Below are 19,619 nucleotides of genomic sequence, written 5' to 3' on the forward strand. Positions count from 1 at the left end.
TCAGGATGGATCAGTACCCTGAGGCTGTGACATCCCTCCTCCTGCTCTGGGTCTTATCTTTGTCTCTTCCTTCTCAGGATGAATCAGTGCTCTGAGACTGTGACATCCCTCCTCCTGCTCTGGGTCTTATATTTTTTCTCTTCCTCCTCAGGATGGATCAGTACCTGAGACTGTGACATCCCTCCTCCTGCTCCGGGTCTTATCTTTGTCTCTTCCTCCTCAGGATGGATCAGTACCTGAGGCTGTGACATCCCTCCTCCTGCTCCGGGTCTTATCTGTGTCTCTTCCTCCTCAGGATGGATCAGTGCCCTGAGACTGTGACATCCCTCTTCATGCTCCGGGTCTTATCTGTGTCTCTTCCTCCTCAGGATGGATCAGTGCCCTGAGACTGTGACATCCCTCCTCCTGCTCTGGGTCTTATCTTTGTCTCATCTTCCTTAGGATGGATCAGTACCTGAGGCTGTGACATCCCTCCTCCTGCTCTGGGTCTTATCTTTGTCTCTTCCTCCTCAGGATGGATCAGTACCAGAGGCTGTGACATCCCTCCTCCTGCTCCGGGTCTTATCTTTGTCTCTTCCTCCTCAGGATGGATCAGTACCTGAGACTGTGACATCCCTCCTCCTGCTCCGGGTCTTATCTTTGTCTCTTCTTCCTCAGGATGGATCAGTACCTGAGGCTGTGACATCCCTTCTCCTGCTCTGGGTCTTATCTTTGTCTCTTCCTTCTTAGGATGGATCAGTACCTGAGACAGTGACATCCCTCCTCCTGCTCCGGGTCTTATCTTTGTCTCTTCCTCCTCAGGATGGATCAGTACCTGAGACTGTGACATCCCTCCTCCTGCTCCGGGTCTTATCTTTGTCTCTTCCTCCTCAGGATGGATCAGTACCTGAGACTGTGACATCCCTCCTCCTGCTCCGGGTCTTATCTTTGTCTCTTCCTTCTTAGGATGGATCAGTACCTGAAACTGTGACATCCCTCCTCCTGCTCCGGGTCTTATCTTTGTCTCTTCCTCCTCAGGATGGAACAGTACCAGAGGCTGTGACATCCCTCCTCCTGCTCTGGGTCTTATCTTTGTCTCTTCCTCCTCAGGATGGATCAGTACCTGAGGTTGTGACATCCCTCCTCCTGCTCTGGGTCTTATATTTGTCTCTTCCTCCTCAGGATGGATCAGTACCTGAGACTGTGACATTCCTCCTCCTGCTCTGGGTCTTATCTTTGTCTCTTCCTCCTCAGGATGGATCAGTACCTGAGACTGTGACATCCCTTCTCCTGCTCTGGGTCTTATCTTTGTCTCTTCGTCCTCAGGATGGATCAGTACCAGAGTCCGTGACATCCCTCCTCCTGCTCTGGGTCTTATCTTTGTCTCTTCCTCCTCAGGATGGATCAGTACCTGAGGCTGTGACATCCCTCCTCCTGCTCTGGGTCTTATCTTTGTCTCTTCCTCCTCAGGATGGATCAGTACCTGAGACTGTGACATCCCTCCTCCTGCTCTGGGTCTTATCTTTGTCTCTTCCTCCTCAGGATGGATCAGTACCAGAGTCCGTGACATCCCTCCTCCTGCTCTGGGTCTTATCTTTGTCTCTTCCTCCTCAGGATGGATCAGTACCTGAGGCTGTGACATCCCTCCTCCTGCTCTGGGTCTTATCTTTGTCTCTTCCTCCTCAGGATGGATCAGTACCTGAGGCTGTGACATCCCTCCTCCTGCTCTGGGTCTTATCTTTGTCTCTTCCTTCTTAGGATGGATCCGTACCTGAGGCTGTGACATCTCTCCTCCTGCTCTGGGTCTTATCTTTGTCTCTTCCTCCTCAGGATGGATCAGTACCAGAAGATGTGACATCCCTCCTCCTGCTCTGGGTCTTATCTTTGTCCCTTCCTCCTCAGGATGGATCAGTGCCCTGAGGCTGTGACATCCCTCCTCCTGCTCCAGGTCTTTTCTTTGTCTCTTCCTCCTCAGGATGGATCAGTGCTCTGAGACTGTGACATCCCTCCTCCTGCTCCGGGTCTTATCTTTGTCTCTTCCTCCTCAGGATGGATCAGTACCTGAGGTTGGGACATCCCTCCTCCTGCCCCGGGTCTTATCTTTGTCTCTTCCTCCTCAGGATGGATCAGTACCCTGAGGCTGTGACATCCCTCCTCCTGCTCTGGGTCTTATCTTTGTCTCTTCCTCCTCAGGATGGATCAGTACCTGGGGTTGAGACATCCCTCCTCCTGTTCTGGGTCTTATCTTTGTCTCTTCCTCCTCAGGATGGATCAGTACCTGAGGCTGTGACATCCCTCCTCCTGCTCTGGGTCTTATCTTTGTCTCTTCCTCCTCAAGATGTATCAGTACCAGAGGCTGTGACATCCCTCCTCCTGCTCTGGGTCTTATCTTTGTCTCTTCCTCCTCAAGAAGGCTCAGTGCCAGAGGTTGTGACATCCCTCCTCATGCTCCGGGTCTTATCTTTGTCTCTTCCTCCTCAGGATGGATCAGTACCTGAGGCTGTGACATCCCTCCTCCTGCTCCGGGTCTTATCTTTGTCTCTTCCTCCTCAGGATGGATCAGTACCTGAGGCTGTGACATCCCTCCTCCTGCTCTGGGTCTTATCTTTGTCTCTTCCTTCTCAGGATGGATCAGTACCTGAGGCTGTGACATTCCTCCTCCTGCTCCGGGTGTTATCTTTGTCTCTTCCTCCTCAGGATGGATCAGTGCCTGAGGTTGGGACATCCCTTCTCCTGCTCTGGGTCTTATCTTTGTCTCTTCCTCCTCAGGATGGATCAGTGCCTGAGGTTGGGACATCCCTCCTCCTGCTCTGGGTCTTATCTTTGTCTCTTCCTCCTCAGGATGGATCAGTACCTGAGGCTGTGACATCCCTCCTCCTGCTCTGGGTGTTATCTTTGTCTCTTCCTCCTCAGGATGGATCAGTGCCTGAGGTTGGGACATCCCTCCTCCTGCTCTGGGTGTTATCTTTGTCTCTTCCTCCTCAGGATGGATCAGTGCCTGAGGTTGGGACATCCCTTCTCCTGCTCTGGGTCTTATCTTTGTCTCTTCCTCCTCAGGATGGATCAGTACAAGAGGCTGTGACATCCCTCCTCCTGCTCTGGGTCTTATCTTTGTCTCTTCCTCCTCAGGATGGATCAGTACCAGAGGCTGTGACATCCCTCCTCCTGCTCCGGGTCTTATCTTTGTCTGATCTTCCTTAGGATGGATTGGTACCTGAGGCTGTGATATCCCTCCTCCTGCTCTGGGTCTTATCTTTGTCTCTTCCTCCTCAGGAAGGCTCAGTGCCCTGAGACTGTGACATCCCTCCTCCTGCTCCGGGTCTTATCTTTGTCTCTTCCTTAGGATGGATCGGTACCTGAGGCTGTGACATCCCTCCTCCTGCTCAGGGTCTTATCTTTGTCTCTTCCTCCCCAGGATGGATCAGTACCTGAGGCTGTGACATCCCTCCTCCTGCTCCGGGTCTTATCTTTGTCTCTTCCTCCTCAGGATGGATCAGTACCTGAGACTGTGACATCCCTCCTCCTGCTCTGGGTCATCTCTTTGTCTCTTCCTCCTCAGGATGGATCAGTACCTGAGACTGTGACATCCCCCCTCGTGCTCTGTGTCTTATCTTTGTCTCTTCTTCCTCAGGATGGATCAGTACCTGAGGCTGTGACATCCCCCCTCGTGCTCTGTCTCTTATCTTTGTCTCTTCTTCCTCAGGATGGATCAGTACCTGAGGCTGTGACATCCCTCCTCCTGCTCCGGGTCTTATCTTTGTCTCTTCCTCCTCAGGATGGATCAGTACCTGAGACTGTGACATCCCTCCTCCTGCTCCGGGTCTTATCTTTGTCTCTTCCTCCTCAGGATGGATCAGTACCTGAGGCTGTGACATCCCTCCTCCTGCTCCGGGTCTTATCTTTGTCTCTTCCTCCTCAGGATGGATCAGTACCTGAGACTGTGACATCCCTCCTCCTGCTCTGGGTCTTATCTTTGTCTCTTCCTCCTCAGGATGGATCAGTACCTGAGACTGTGACATCCCTCCTCCTGCTCTGGGTCTTATCTTTGTCTCTTCCTCCTCAGGATGGATCAGTACCTGAGGTTGTGACATCCCTTCTCCTGCTCTGGGTCTTATCTTTGTCTCTTCCTCCTCAGGATGGATCAGTACCTGAGACTGATACATCCCTTCTCCTGCTCTGGGTCTTATCTTTGTCTCTTCCTCCTCAGGATGGATCAGTACCTGAGACTGTGACATCCCTCCTCCTGCTCTGGGTCTTATCTTTGTCTCTTCCTTCTCAGGATGGATCAGTACCCTGAGACTGTGACATCCCTCCTCCTGCTCTGGGTCTTATCTTTGTCTCTTCCTCCTCAGGATGGATCAGTACCAGAGACTGTGACATCCCTCCTCCTGCTCTGGATCTTATCTTTGTCTCTTCCTCCTCAGGATGGATCAGTACCTGAGGCTGTGACATCCCTTCTCCTGCTCTGGGTCTTATCTTTGTCTCTTCCTTCTCAGGATGGATCAGTACCCTGAGGCTGTGACATCCCTCCTCCTGCTCTGGGTCTTATCTTTGTCTCTTCCTTCTCAGGATGAATCAGTGCTCTGAGACTGTGACATCCCTCCTCCTGCTCTGGGTCTTATATTTTTTCTCTTCCTCCTCAGGATGGATCAGTACCTGAGACTGTGACATCCCTCCTCCTGCTCCGGGTCTTATCTTTGTCTCTTCCTCCTCAGGATGGATCAGTACCTGAGGCTGTGACATCCCTCCTCCTGCTCCGGGTCTTATCTGTGTCTCTACCTCCTCAGGATGGATCAGTGCCCTGAGACTGTGACATCCCTCTTCATGCTCCGGGTCTTATCTGTGTCTCTTCCTCCTCAGGATGGATCAGTGCCCTGAGACTGTGACATCCCTCCTCCTGCTCTGGGTCTTATCTTTGTCTCATCTTCCTTAGGATGGATCAGTACCTGAGGCTGTGACATCCCTCCTCCTGCTCTGGGTCTTATCTTTGTCTCTTCCTCCTCAGGATGGATCAGTACCAGAGGCTGTGACATCCCTCCTCCTGCTCCGGGTCTTATCTTTGTCTCTTCCTCCTCAGGATGGATCAGTACCTGAGACTGTGACATCCCTCCTCCTGCTCCGGGTCTTATCTTTGTCTCTTCTTCCTCAGGATGGATCAGTACCTGAGGCTGTGACATCCCTTCTCCTGCTCTGGGTCTTATCTTTGTCTCTTCCTTCTTAGGATGGATCAGTACCTGAGACAGTGACATCCCTCCTCCTGCTCCGGGTCTTATCTTTGTCTCTTCCTCCTCAGGATGGATCAGTACCTGAGACTGTGACATCCCTCCTCCTGCTCCGGGTCTTATCTTTGTCTCTTCCTCCTCAGGATGGATCAGTACCTGAGACTGTGACATCCCTCCTCCTGCTCCGGGTCTTATCTTTGTCTCTTCCTTCTTAGGATGGATCAGTACCTGAAACTGTGACATCCCTCCTCCTGCTCCGGGTCTTATCTTTGTCTCTTCCTCCTCAGGATGGATCAGTACCAGAGGCTGTGACATCCCTCCTCCTGCTCTGGGTCTTATCTTTGTCTCTTCCTCCTCAGGATGGATCAGTACCTGAGGTTGTGACATCCCTCCTCCTGCTCTGGGTCTTATATTTGTCTCTTCCTTCTCAGGATGGATCAGTACCCTGAGGCTGTGACATCCCTCCTCCTGCTCTGGGTCTTATCTTTGTCTCTTCCTCCTCAGGATGGATCAGTACCAGAGGCTTTGACATCCCTCCTCCTGCTCTGGGTCTTATTCCTGTCTCTTTCTCCTCAGGATGGTTCCGTACCTGAGGCTGTGACATCCCTCCTCCTGCTCTGGGTCTAATCTTTGTCTCTTCCTCCTCAGGATGGATCAGTACCAGAGGCTGTGACATCCCTCCTCCTGCTCTGGGTCTTATCTTTGTCTCTTCCTCCTCAGGATGGTTCCGTACCTGAGGCTGTGACATCCCTCCTCCTGCTCTGGGTCTTATCTTTGTCTCATCTTCCTTAGGATGGATCAGTACCTCAGGCTGTGACATCCCTCCTCCTGCTCTGGGTCTTATCTTTGTCTCATCTTCCTTAGGATGGATCAGTACCTGAGGCTTTGACATCCCTCCTCCTGCTCTGGGTCTTATCTTTGTCTCATCTTCCTTAGGATGGATCAGTACCTGAGGCTGTGACATCCCTCCTCCTGCTCTGGGTCTTATCTTTGTCTCATCTTCCTTAGGATGGATCAGTACCTGAGGCTGTGACATCCCTCCTCCTGCTCCGGGTCTTATCTGTGTCTCTTCCTCCTCAGGATGGATCAGTGCCCTGAGACTGTGACATCCCTCCTCCTGCTCTGGGTCTTATCTGTGTCTCTTCCTCCTCAGGATGGATCAGTACCTGAGGCTGTGACATCCCTCCTCCTGCTCTGGGTCTTATCTTTGTCTCTTCCTCCTCAGGATGGATCAGTACCTGAGGCTGTGACATCCCTCCTCCTGCTCTGGGTCTTATCTTTGTCTCTTCCTCCTCAGGATGGATCAGTACCTGAGACTGTGACATCCCTCCTCCTGCTCCGGGTCTTATCTTTGTCTCTTCCTCCTCAGGATGGATCAGTACCTGAGGCAGTGACATCCCTCCTCCTGCTCCGGGTCTTATCTTTGTCTCTTCTTCCTCAGGATGGCTCAGTACCAGAGGCTGTGACATCCCTCCTCCTGCTCTGGGTCTTATCTTTGTCTCTTCCTCCTCAGGATGGATCAATACCTGAGGCTGTGACATCCCTCCTCCTGCTCCGGGTCTTATCTTTGTCTCTTCTTCCTCAGGATGGCTCAGTACCAGAGGCTGTGACATCCCTCCTCCTGCTCCGGGTCTTATCTTTGTCTCTTCCTCCTCAGGATGGATCAGTACCTGAGACTGTGACACCCCTCCTCCTGCTCCGGGTCTTATCTTTGTCTCTTCCTCCTCAGGATGGATCAGTACCTGAGGCTGTGACATTCCTCCTCCTGCTCCGGGTCTTATCTTTGTCTCTTCTTCCTTCAGGATGGCTCAGTACCAGAGGCTGTGACATCCCTCCTCCTGCTCTGGGTCTTATCTTTGTCTCTTCCTCCTCAGGATGGATCAGTACCTGAGGTTGTGACATCCCTCCTCCTGCTCCGGGTCTTATCTTTGTCTCTTCCTCCTCAGGATGGATCAGTACCTGAGACTGCGACATCCCTCCTCCTGCTCTGGGTCTTATCTTTGTCTCTTCCTCCTCAGGATGGATCAGTACCTGAGGCTGTGACATCCCTCCTCCTGCTCTGGGTCTTATCTTTGTCTCTTCCTCCTCAGGATGGATCAGTACCTGAGGCTGTGACATCCCTCCTCCTGCTCTGGGTCTTATCTTTGTCTCTTCCTCCTCAGGATGGATCAGTACCTGAGGCAGTGACATCCCTCCTCCTGCTCCGGGTCTTATCTTTGTCTCTTCTTCCTCAGGATGGCTCAGTACCAGAGGCTGTGACATCCCTCCTCCTGCTCTGGGTCTTATCTTTGTCTCTTCCTCCTCAGGATGGATCAATACCTGAGGCTGTGACATCCCTCCTCCTGCTCCGGGTCTTATCTTTGTCTCTTCTTCCTCAGGATGGCTCAGTACCAGAGGCTGTGACATCCCTCCTCCTGCTTCGGGTCTTATCTTTGTCTCTTCCTCCTCAGGATGGATCAGTACCTGAGACTGTGACACCCCTCCTCCTGCTCCGGGTCTTATCTTTGTCTCTTCCTCCTCAGGATGGATCAGTACCTGAGGCTGTGACATTCCTCCTCCTGCTCCGGGTCTTATCTTTGTCTCTTCTTCCTTCAGGATGGCTCAGTACCAGAGGCTGTGACATCCCTCCTCCTGCTCTGGGTCTTATCTTTGTCTCTTCCTCCTCAGGATGGATCAGTACCTGAGGTTGTGACATCCCTCCTCCTGCTCCGGGTCTTATCTTTGTCTCTTCCTCCTCAGGATGGATCAGTACCTGAGGTTGTGACATCCCTCCTCCTGCTCTGGGTCTTATCTTTGTCTCTTCCTCCTCAGGATGGATCAGTACCTGAGGCTGCGACATCCCTCCTCCTGCTCTGGGTCTTATCTTTGTCTCTTCCTCCTCAGGATGGATCAGTACCTGAGGCTGTGACATCCCTCCTCCTGCTCTGGGTCTTATCTTTGTCTCTTTCTCCTTACGTTGGATCAGTACCTGAGGCTGTGACATCCCTCCTCCTGCTCTGGGTCTTATCTTTGTCTCTTCCTCCTCAGGATGGATCAGTACCTGAGGCTGTGACATCTCTCCTTCTTCTCTGGGTCTTATCTTTGTCTCTTCCTCCTCAGGATGGATCAGTACCTGAGACTGTGACATCCCTCCTCCTGCTCTGGGTCTTATCTTTGTCTCTTCCTCCTCAGGAAGGCTCAGTGCCCTGAGGCTGTGACATCTCTCCTCCTGCTCCGGGTCTTATCTTTGTCTCTTCCTCCTCAGGATGGATCAGTACCTGGGGTTGTAACATCCCTCCTCCTGCTCTGGGTCTTATCTTTGTCTCTTCCTCCTCAGGATGGATCAGTACCTGGGGTTGTGACATCCCTCCTCCTGCTCCGGGTCTCATCTTTGTCTCTTCCTCCTCAGGATGGATCAGTACCTGAGGCTGTGACATCCCTCCTCCTGCTCTGGGTCTTATCTTTGTCTCTTCCTCCTCAGGATGGATCAGTACCTGAGGCTGTGACATCCCTCCTCCTGCTCTGGGTCTTATCTTTGTCTATTCCTCCTCAGGATGGATCAGTACCAGAGGCTGTGACATCCCTCCTCCTGCTCCGGGTCTTATCTTTGTCTCTTCCTTCTTAGGATGGATCAGTACCTGAGACTGTGACATCCTTCCTCCTGCTCCGGGTCTTATCTTTGTCTCTTCCTCCTCAGGATGGATCAGTGCCCTGAGGCTGTGACATCCCTCCTCCTGCTCTGGGTCTTATCTTTGTCTCTTCCTCCTCAGGATGGATCAGTACCTGAGGCTGTGACATCCCTCCTCCTGCTCTGGGTCTTATCTTTGTCTATTCCTCCTCAGGATGGATCAGTACCAGAGGCTGTGACATCCCTCCTCCTGCTCCGGGTCTTATCTTTGTCTCTTCCTTCTTAGGATGGATCAGTACCTGAGACTGTGACATCCCTCCTCCTGCTCCGGGTCTTATCTTTGTCTCTTCCTCCTCAAGAAGGCTCAGTGCCCTGAGACTGCGACATCCCTTCTCCTGTGCTGGGTCATATCTTTGTCTCTTCCTCCTCAGGATGGATCAGTACCTGAGACTGTGACATCCCTCCTCCTGCTCCGGGTCTTATCTTTGTCTCTTCCTCCTCAAGAAGGCTCAGTGCCCTGAGACTGCGACATCCCTTCTCCTGTGCTGGGTCATATCTTTGTCTCTTCCTCCTCAGGATGGATCAGTACCTGAGGCTGTGACATCCCTCCTCCTGCTCCGGGTCATATCTTTGTCTCTTCCTCCTCAGGATGGATCAGTACCTGAGGTTGTGACATCCCTCCTCCTGCTCCGGGTCATATCTTTGTCTCTTCCTCCTCAGGATGGATCAGTACCTGAGGCTGCGACATCCCTTCTCCTGCTCTGGGTCTTATCTTTGTCTCTTCCTCCTCAGGATGGATCAGTACCTGAGGTTGTGACATCCCTCCTCCTGCTCCGGGTCTTATCTTTGTCTCTTCCTCCTCAGGATGGATCAGTACCTGAGGTTGTGACATCCCTCCTCCTGCTCTGGGTCTTATCTTTGTCTCTTCCTCCTCAGGATGGATCAGTACCTGAGACTGCGACATCCCTCCTCCTGCTCTAGGTCTTATCTTTGTCTCTTCCTCCTCAGGATGGATCAGTACCTGAGGCTGCGACATCCCTCCTCCTGCTCTGGGTCTTATCTTTGTCTCTTCCTCCTCAGGATGGATCAGTACCTGAGGCTGTGACATCCCTCCTCCTGCTCTGGGTCTTATCTTTGTCTCTTTCTCCTTACGTTGGATCAGTACCTGAGGCTGTGACATCCCTCCTCCTGCTCTGGGTCTTATCTTTGTCTCTTCCTCCTCAGGATGGATCAGTACCTGAGGCTGTGACATCTCTCCTTCTTCTCTGGGTCTTATCTTTGTCTCTTCCTCCTCAGGATGGATCAGTACCTGAGACTGTGACATCCCTCCTCCTGCTCTGGGTCTTATCTTTGTCTCTTCCTCCTCAGGAAGGCTCAGTGCCCTGAGGCTGTGACATCTCTCCTCCTGCTCCGGGTCTTATCTTTGTCTCTTCCTCCTCAGGATGGATCAGTACCTGGGGTTGTAACATCCCTCCTCCTGCTCTGGGTCTTATCTTTGTCTCTTCCTCCTCAGGATGGATCAGTACCTGGGGTTGTGACATCCCTCCTCCTGCTCCGGGTCTCATCTTTGTCTCTTCCTCCTCAGGATGGATCAGTACCTGAGGCTGTGACATCCCTCCTCCTGCTCTGGGTCTTATCTTTGTCTCTTCCTCCTCAGGATGGATCAGTACCTGAGGCTGTGACATCCCTCCTCCTGCTCTGGGTCTTATCTTTGTCTATTCCTCCTCAGGATGGATCAGTACCAGAGGCTGTGACATCCCTCCTCCTGCTCCGGGTCTTATCTTTGTCTCTTCCTTCTTAGGATGGATCAGTACCTGAGACTGTGACATCCTTCCTCCTGCTCCGGGTCTTATCTTTGTCTCGTCCTCCTCAGGATGGATCAGTGCCCTGAGGCTGTGACATCCCTCCTCCTGCTTGTGGAAAAGTAAATTTTGCTATGTTCTGTGTCCCTACGCGTCCTCCATCATATGTTATCTGTGCATGATTAATATGCATATGTTATTCCCCATGTTCGATTAAAGACGCAATTATAGTTGTGTCCACCTTTAGTATGTCAGTTTCCAGTTCTCGTGAATACTACGAATATCAGGCCTATGTAAAGCTACGTTGCCACGCTTCTCAGTGTGCACGTTATTCCATTGTAAAATCTCCGTTTCTAGGCCTCAAAAGGGCCTGGACACCAGATTCAGCTCCTGTCCCCTGAAGCCTCGCTGAAGAACGATACAGCCCCCGCCTGTATCCTCGACCCTTCACTTACTTCCTGCCTCGCAGTGCCCGGTTCAGCCTGGCTCTGCCTCTGAGTCTGCCAAGAGTATGTTATGATTCGAGTTATCAGTACAGCCCTCCTTCTCTGCATTCCTAAGCTACTGAATCGCATCAATAGTTACCGTCATAGTCTAGCTTTTACGTCTCCATGTAAGAGAAATACTGCATTTAATGGTCATTTAATATTCTTCATCACGCACTACATGTAGAATAATGCATGCTCCAGTCTTAGGGTCTGTTAGCTTTTCCCCTCCTGACTTCTAGTTTATATCAACATGTTCCCTAAACATCAGATACTAGATAGGGTTTAGGTACATGTCGCCCTGACTCTCCAGACTTCAGTCTCTGCTCCTAGCACAGAGTTCATAGCCCCCAGTTTCTCCTAGTAACACGTCATTGCCAGTTTGCGCGCACCATCAGGTTAGAGGTCCCGGCTCCTTAGGTAGCCCCCTCCATGGGTTCCGCCCCATTCATGACATATTCTGTTACGTTTGCATCACATGTCTATGTATACGCCCTGTTACACCTACTTTCACCCTTATCTTTCGCGACTGCTACGCGTCACGCCTCTTGCTCCACCCACTGCTACGCCTATTGCAATGTAATGCTATGTGTTCGCGCTATGTATATATGCTCATGTACTGTTATTAAAAAGTTATTCCCTTCTCTTGTCCCGATCCTGTCCCCGGCAGCTGCCATCCTATTCCCGTGCAGGTCGTCCTGTTCCTGTCCTTATGCTGTATTAAACCTGCAAAACTCCTACTACCTCGAATCTTGACTCTTATTTATTGAGCTATCTGTTATTCATTTATGCATTCAAAAATAGGGTATTATTTATTTATTTACCACATAATGGCGCCCGAACAGGGACTTGCCCTTTCCCCACGCGTCGGTGAAGCCACGCCGACCCCCTGACCCTCTACAGTCGTGACGGAACTCTTCTGCGCACCAGCAGATATTTCTGCTTCAAGTATCCCTCAGGCCCACGGAGGAGACGGAGGAGGCGGTCCAGCATCCAGACGAGACGGTGGAGGAACGCGGCGAGTCCCGACCAGAGCCCAAGCCGAGAGTCCAAGGTCCGAGGTATCCGGAGGCCCACCCGTAACAGAAGTCCGAAGTTCGTCTGTCCGACGTCCAAGCAGTCCCGTCCAGTCTGAGGCCTTCCGTTCTTACTGCCCGGTGAGTACCATTACTGGGGTAGTATCTAGACAGGGTCAATTTAATTGACTCTGGTCCGTGGGTTGGTGGTACACAAGCCCACAAACGAAGTGTCCACTCCGGTGGATACGGGTCCTGACGTGTCTCTGTATGAGGCCGGTAAGTTTCGTACTGTTTCAGCAGTGCATCTAGTTTCTGTTCTAGTCAGTTCTGTTCTCGAGAAAATTCATGTATTCTGTTTTCCGTATTCCAGGTAGTATTCTGTTCGAACTGTTATTCTGAATGTTCTTCATGTATCTTGATGTCGTGGAATGAGTGTGAAGTAGTTATCGTGTTTATTGTGTATCGTATTGTGTCCAGATTATAGTTCAGTCATGCCGCTCTTTTCAAAACTGCGTCAGTTGAGAACTAGAAAAGGTCTGCTAGAAGCAGCAGTTCCTGTCCCGCCTAGGGACAGTCCAGGTCATTTTATGTATCAGAAGCATGGCATAAGCGCCATATTGTATCTAGATTTATGGGTCGAGTATACCAAACAGTTAGAGGAAAAGTATAGATGGCCTGTGTCAGGCACATGGGATGCCGAGTGCATCATGAGAGTAGAAGAAGCATTATGGAAAAAGAAAGCCAGACAGTCACAGAAAGATGCCATCGAGTTATGGCGCAAAGAATCTCATAAAAGAAACGAAAAAGAAATCAGAAAGTCAGAATTAAGTAGAGAATCCTTGGAACGAGCCCAAGAAAGGGAATTAATCGAGATTGGTGAACGAGTTAAAACCGAACAGTCAGACAGACAGAGGCATGCTCTTATTAAGGGTATGTATCCTCTTCTTGCCGAGGGCCTGCCAAAAGCAACCCCGGAGGCATCCAGTAACTTTCCGCCACCATTAGTTCCGACCAAGCTACGTCACAAACAGACCGCAGCTGATATTTTCATTTCGTCCTATTTGGACGACACAGTCCCAGAATATGCAAATCCTGTTCGCGCTCCGCCAGTCCCTGTAAATCAGGCACTTCCCGTTTCTTCAGACACCGGGGTACCCCTTGCAGTACCTGTTACGGTCCCCCCGGTCCAGCCCGCCATACCAGTTCAGCCCGCATTTCAATTTCCTGCCACACTAGTACGAAGAGGATCAGTCGACGATTCTAGTTTAGGGGCCGCAGGAGGAGGTCCTCCTCAAACCCCGCCGCCACACAGGCATTTAACGTCAGCCGAATTACATGCACAAGCGTCACAGCGTACGCCCAGACATCAGACTGTAGCAGAAATAAGAAAAGCCCTTAATGAATGCGGCTATGATCCAGTCCCAGGCGAGGATAATATGGTTTTATATTCATTCCGCGTAAGAAAGGTGGCCGAGTATCTAGTCACCCTACCGAATATGAAAGAAGACCTAGACAGAATATATCGTTTCATCCGTACAGGGGATGATCCAGAAAGCATTAGCGAGGCCATGTCTCAAAGGAAAGCCGAGATCCAGCTCATGATATTAAAGTTTCTGATTAACTGTCTAATAAGAGAACAAGATTACCCGTCTAAAGATCCGGCCGAAATGAAAATCCTGACAAGGTGGAGTGATAATATAGCCGAGGGTAAGCACAAGACCGTCGGTGCTATGGAGAGTATGTACAAGAAAATCCGTAAAGAAATAATAAAGTTACACGAACAGCGTAAAGCAGCACAAGTAAGCGAGAAAGAAAGTAACTCTGATACTGAAGAGTTAGACGACGAGAATTCCGCCAGAATAGCGTATGTAGGAAAATCTAGATTTCCAGATCGCCATTTACGCCTAGAACACAAGTCAACTTTCCATCATCCAGCACCAGAACAAGGTTCTCTAGAACAAGTGTTTCAAGCCACCGATCACATTCTGAAATCACGAATCGGTTACAGTGAGTTAAGTACTATGCATGAACAAGAACTAGCCCGATCAGCAGTCCGATGGACTACTGATTCTACCACTTTTCCAGACGAAATAGTGGCACAAATGTTTCTGAAAATGCCCCCAGCCGAGCAACGACTGGCGGGTATGTATATGATTCAGCACCTCATTACATTGTATGAGGGTCAGCACTCTGATCCAGGCCCGTTACATGATATCCTGAACGAGTTACTCCAGTATAGATGGAAAGGTTTAGGTACCGATTTAATTAGTGTCATTCTAGAACAGCGTCACAAATATAGAACGTTTTTGAACCCGCATTTTGTTCATGTCTCACCCCCAGAAAGTAAACCATTTTACATGGAGAGACAGAATCCGTTACGAGAAGTCCACCCAGTTAGAGGAACGGGTGGCGAACTAGAACGAGTGTTTGTTTACACCCCGATCACAAAGATGGAACTCTTAGAGATGAAAAAATTAATCCCCTGTCATGATAAAGATCCAGCAGGGTTCCATCGAGAATTAAAAGACATGCTCCGTATGGGAGAATACACGTATCCAGATATAATTAAAATGTTAAAGGTTCTGTTACCCGCAGGGGTGTATGAAAAGCTCAAGGAAAAAGAATGAGAGGTGGGAGAGAAAAAGATCGATTGGGCAGTCCTAGAAGCTGAAGATAAGGCACGAGTACCAGGTACCGGTCTTGGAGCAAAATGTAAAGAATTACCTGAATTATTGATTCAAGTTTTACCCAGATTGTTAACAACGAAAAAGGAAGACTGGGATGCAATCTCAGCCTGTAAACAGAAGCAAGACGAAGACATTAGTGATTTTTATTCTAGATTTGAGAAATGTTTTAGCATCAACAGTGGCCTCAAGACAAGTAGTGAGTCATACCCTCACCTTTTTGTTACTAAATTAGTCGAGAATTCAAGTCCACAAATTAAGAATCGAGTTTTGAAAGTCGAAAGTACCTGGCAAGCTAATACCCCGTCCCAGATGTTACAGATGCTCCAATACCACCAGAATAGAATCAGGGAAGAGCAAGAACACGAGAGAAAACGTATGAAAGACACGAAAATGAAAGTACTAGTTGCACAATCTGTTCCTCAAGACAGTCAGAAGAGGGGTCCGAATCAAGCCAGTCATCCTGCAGCTCCCGTTAAAGGGAACTGCAATTATTGTAAACAGCCAGGTCATTTTATAAACGAGTGTGCAGTTCTGAAACACAACATAGCTACTGGTAAGACTAAAGAAAGACCACGTCCGCCTAGACAAGAACAAGTTTTACAGATTCCTCAGCCACAGAAAGCACCACAGACAGTTACAGCACCGCAGCCCATCGCTGCAACACAGCATGTTACACAGCAGATGTACCAGTATGCACAGTCTGAGTATCCAGAGTATCAGCCATACTCATGAAACAGCCTAGAGAGGGAGGTAGGCTTGCCTCTCATCGAGATACCTGTAGATCAAGAAGGTCCCTATGTTCACAGTCAAGTATTAGGGAAAGACAGAAAGTTTTTGATTGATACAGGGGCAAGTAGGACCACAATTAGCCACGCCGAAGTTCCAGGGGCTCCGCTCTCAGGCTCAAGAAATGTTTCCCTTGGATTTTCAGGAAAACCCATTGTAAATGAAATATCAAAGCCAGTTACTCTAGAAGTAGGTCCATTGTCCCATACTACTGATCTGTTACTTACTAAGTCATGTCCAGAGAATCTATTAGGCATTAAAACACTGAAAGAGTTAGGTGCAGTTATATGCTGTTCCCCAGAGGGAATACGTCTGTTCCTACGTGACTTTAAGGGTCACTATGTATTACTAGATTTTGATCCCAGATTGTCCAATGTTCCGCAGCATCTATGGGCGCAAGGTCCAACTGATGTTGGTTATATGCAAATCACACCCCATCGTGTGACTCTCAAGCCAGGTGTAGTGCTACCACGAATCAGACAGTACAGATTGCCACCTGAGGCTGTAGCAGCCTTATCCAAAATTATTGACGAGCTCATCGCTCAAGGAGTGGTTGTAGAAACTGACTCCAATGTATGCAATTCTCCGATCATTCCAGTCATGAAACGTACTGATCCAAATGCACCCCCAGTATATCGATTAGTGATTGACCTACGAGAGCTTAATAAATGTATTATTCCCCAGTACCCAGTTGTCCCAGATATCTCTTCCCTATTGACAGCCATTGATTCAGAAGCCTCATTTTTTACAGTCATAGACCTCAAGAATGCATTTTTCAGTGTTCCCATTCATCCAGACAGCCAGTTCCTTTTCGGATTTTGTTTAAATGGAAGGAGCTATATGTTCACACGAGCTCCTCAAGGTTTCACAGAAAGTCCTAGTATTTACAGTCAAGCACTTAAGAGACAACTAGACAACATTCACATGCCAACTGACACTGCCCTGCTCCAGTATGTCGATGATCTACTGGTCACAGCCCGTTCTGAACGTGCTTGCGAGCGAGCATCCCTCACAGTTCTGTATTTCCTAGCCGAGATGGGGCACAAGGTGTCCCCTTCGAAGCTTCAATTCTGTGTCCAGCAAGTGGTCTACTTAGGACACTTACTGTCCAAGAGGGGTAGGCAGTTGACACCAGACCGTATCCAGTTAATAGCGAGTCTTCCTCAGCCCAAGACCCAGAAGGAGGTACGTGCTTTTATCGGCCTCACTTCTTACTGCCGACAATGGATTCCTCAGTATGCATTTCTAGCCAAGCCACTGATACAGTTAACGACACAGGAGGCAGCCGTATCGACTGTCCTCCCTTGGACATCTGAACATACACTTAGTTTCAATGAGTTAAAGAAAGCTTTATGCCAAGCTCCAGTTCTAGCTACACCGAACTACAGTAAGCCTTTTACACTTTTCGTCACTGAACGTGAAGGTACAGCATTATCTGTTCTCACACAAGATCAAGCAGGACAATACAAGCCTTGTGCTTATTTTTCGAGCACATTAGATCCTGTAGCCCAGGCTCTCCCTGCGTGCCTCAAGTCAGTTGCAGCCACAGCACTAGCTATCAGACAAAGTGATTCCATAGTATTAGGACACTCCCTGACAGTACAAGTTCCACACTCCGTGGAAGTTCTTTTAAACCGAACACAGACTCAGCACTTGACAATTGCACGTTTAACAGGTTATGAATTGACACTGTTCCAGCCACACATAGAAATCAGACGCTGCAACATCCTGAACCCTGCTACACTGTTACCATCAGTTACTTTAAGTCCGGACACACACGACTGTGTGGAAGTAGTTAATATTACGACAAAGCCAAGACAAGATCTGACAGATATTCCGTTACCAGATCCCGACCTGACACTTTATGTGGATGGTTCATGTATGAGAACAAGTACAGGAGAACTAGTCGCCGCGTATGCAGTGACTACTGATACTGAAGTTATTGAGACACACCGTATTGACACTCTGTCCGCTCAAGCAGCAGAGCTAGTTGCTCTGACACAAGCCTGCATACACGCTAAAAACCGGAAAGTTAATGTTTACACAGATTCACGCTACGCATTTGGAGTCGTACACGACTTTGGAGTGCTCTGGCAGGAGAGAGGTTTCATGACTTCTCATGGAACCAAGATTCAGCATGGTCTCCTTATTCAAGCTCTGTTAGATGCCATACATTTACCGACATCCATTGCTATCATGAAATGCAAGGCACACACGAAAGTTACTGACATTATTTCCCAGGGTAACGATCTAGCAGATCGCACAGCCAAGCTTACAGCACAGACTCCAGACATTCCAGTTAACATGACACACACTCCAGATCCGACTACATGTATGACAGTTAAGGACCCTACTCAAGATGTCATAGATATCCAGCTACATGCTACTCCCGATGAAATCAAGAAATGGTCCGAACAAGGAGGGGTCCAGACAGATCAAGGATGGGTGACGAAGGGTAGAGCCACATGGTTTCTCCCCGACTCTATGGTTCAAGTCATTATCAATACCGCACATAGTCCAGCACATTTAGGGGAAAAAGCTATGTTAGACAGTATCCAGAACATTTGGTTCAACAAGCATTTACGAGCTGCAGCCAAGCAGAAAGTCCGTACCTGTATGATATGTTGTCAGTTTAATCCAGGTAAAAGTGTCCCGGTGGAACAAGGGGGATTCCAACCTCCTGACCACCCTTTTGAAGTCCTCCAGATGGATTATATTCAGATGGAGCGATGTCGAGGTTTCAAGTATGTCCTTGTAGTTGTATGCGCTTTGTCCAGGTGGACAGAAGCATATCCAGTCCCAGATTACACAGCCGCGACCACTGCCAAGCAGTTGGTTCGTGAGTTCTTCCCCCGTTATGGACTCCCTAGGGTCGTATATTCTGATAACGGCCAGCCATTCTCCTCAGAGTTAATGAAGCATGTTTCCCTTTTGTTAGGGTACCAGTGGAAGTTCCATTGTGTACGCCATCCTGAAGCAGCAGGTCTCGTAGAGAGACATAACCAGACCCTGAAAATTCGCATCGCAAAAATTTGTAAAGAGAAAGGTGTGGACTGGCTAGTAGCTCTGCCAGTCGCTTTGTTCTATATGCGCATGGTCGCACATTCCAGATCAGGTCTGTCCCCGTATGAGGTCGTTTTCGGCCGCCCCCCTAACATGTGGGGTACACCCAGACCCCGAAGTATTACCGATGTTTCAAGTAATATGCTGACAGATTACCTAGCTTCCTTGATGTCTGCCCTCAACTCTTGTCGTTCACAGGTTGCCGCCGCATTTCCAGACAATACCGAGGTGGCACCGCATGAAATCGTTCCAGGATCCATGGTCTTGGTTCGCAATTTTGACCGCTCAAGTCCGCTAGAGCCTCGCTGGAAGGAGCCCCGACAGGTCCTCCTCGCCACACGTACAGCCGTGAAGTTGGAGGGTCGCAAAGGCTGGGTGCACCTTTCGCACGTAAAGAAGTTTTATGGACTGAAACCCGTCTCAAAGAACATTTCCCAGGATTTGAAGGATTGCCAAAGTACTATTCTTAAGGACTGTCCCGCAAAAGACACTGATACTGCACCCTCCCTGTTAGAGAAAACTCCGCAGCAGGAGTATAAGTTGAAACTCCGGTCTAGTAAAATAAGTCAGCCAGTTTGATTGTCTAAGTCCTCCCCTAGGTGAAACAGTTAGACTGTTTCTGACATGTATAAAATAGACCCCCATAGTGAGAGAGTTAGTCAAAACTCAATCCGATGTATCGTTTTTCTATGTTTCATATTATTTCTCAGCATTATGATTTCCTGCACCAGTTATGCATTTTACCTGTATTTTTCAGTTTCTCATGTAAATAAGTCTGCTAATGTTACGGTGGAGCACACGTTTAGTGATCTGCCTCCTCATGAACTCTCTTACCGCCTCGCTATGCGAAATAATTCTTTCATCCGCATGTTACATTATTCACACCAGACCAGCAATGCCACTAATTGTTGGGTGTGTGGTCGACTCCCCCCTTTCCAGATACCGAAGGGAGTTCTGCCACTCTTTCCT

This window comes from Lissotriton helveticus, chromosome 8 (genome assembly GCF_964261635.1).
Source record: "Lissotriton helveticus chromosome 8, aLisHel1.1, whole genome shotgun sequence".
Lineage (NCBI taxonomy): Eukaryota > Metazoa > Chordata > Amphibia > Caudata > Salamandridae > Lissotriton > Lissotriton helveticus.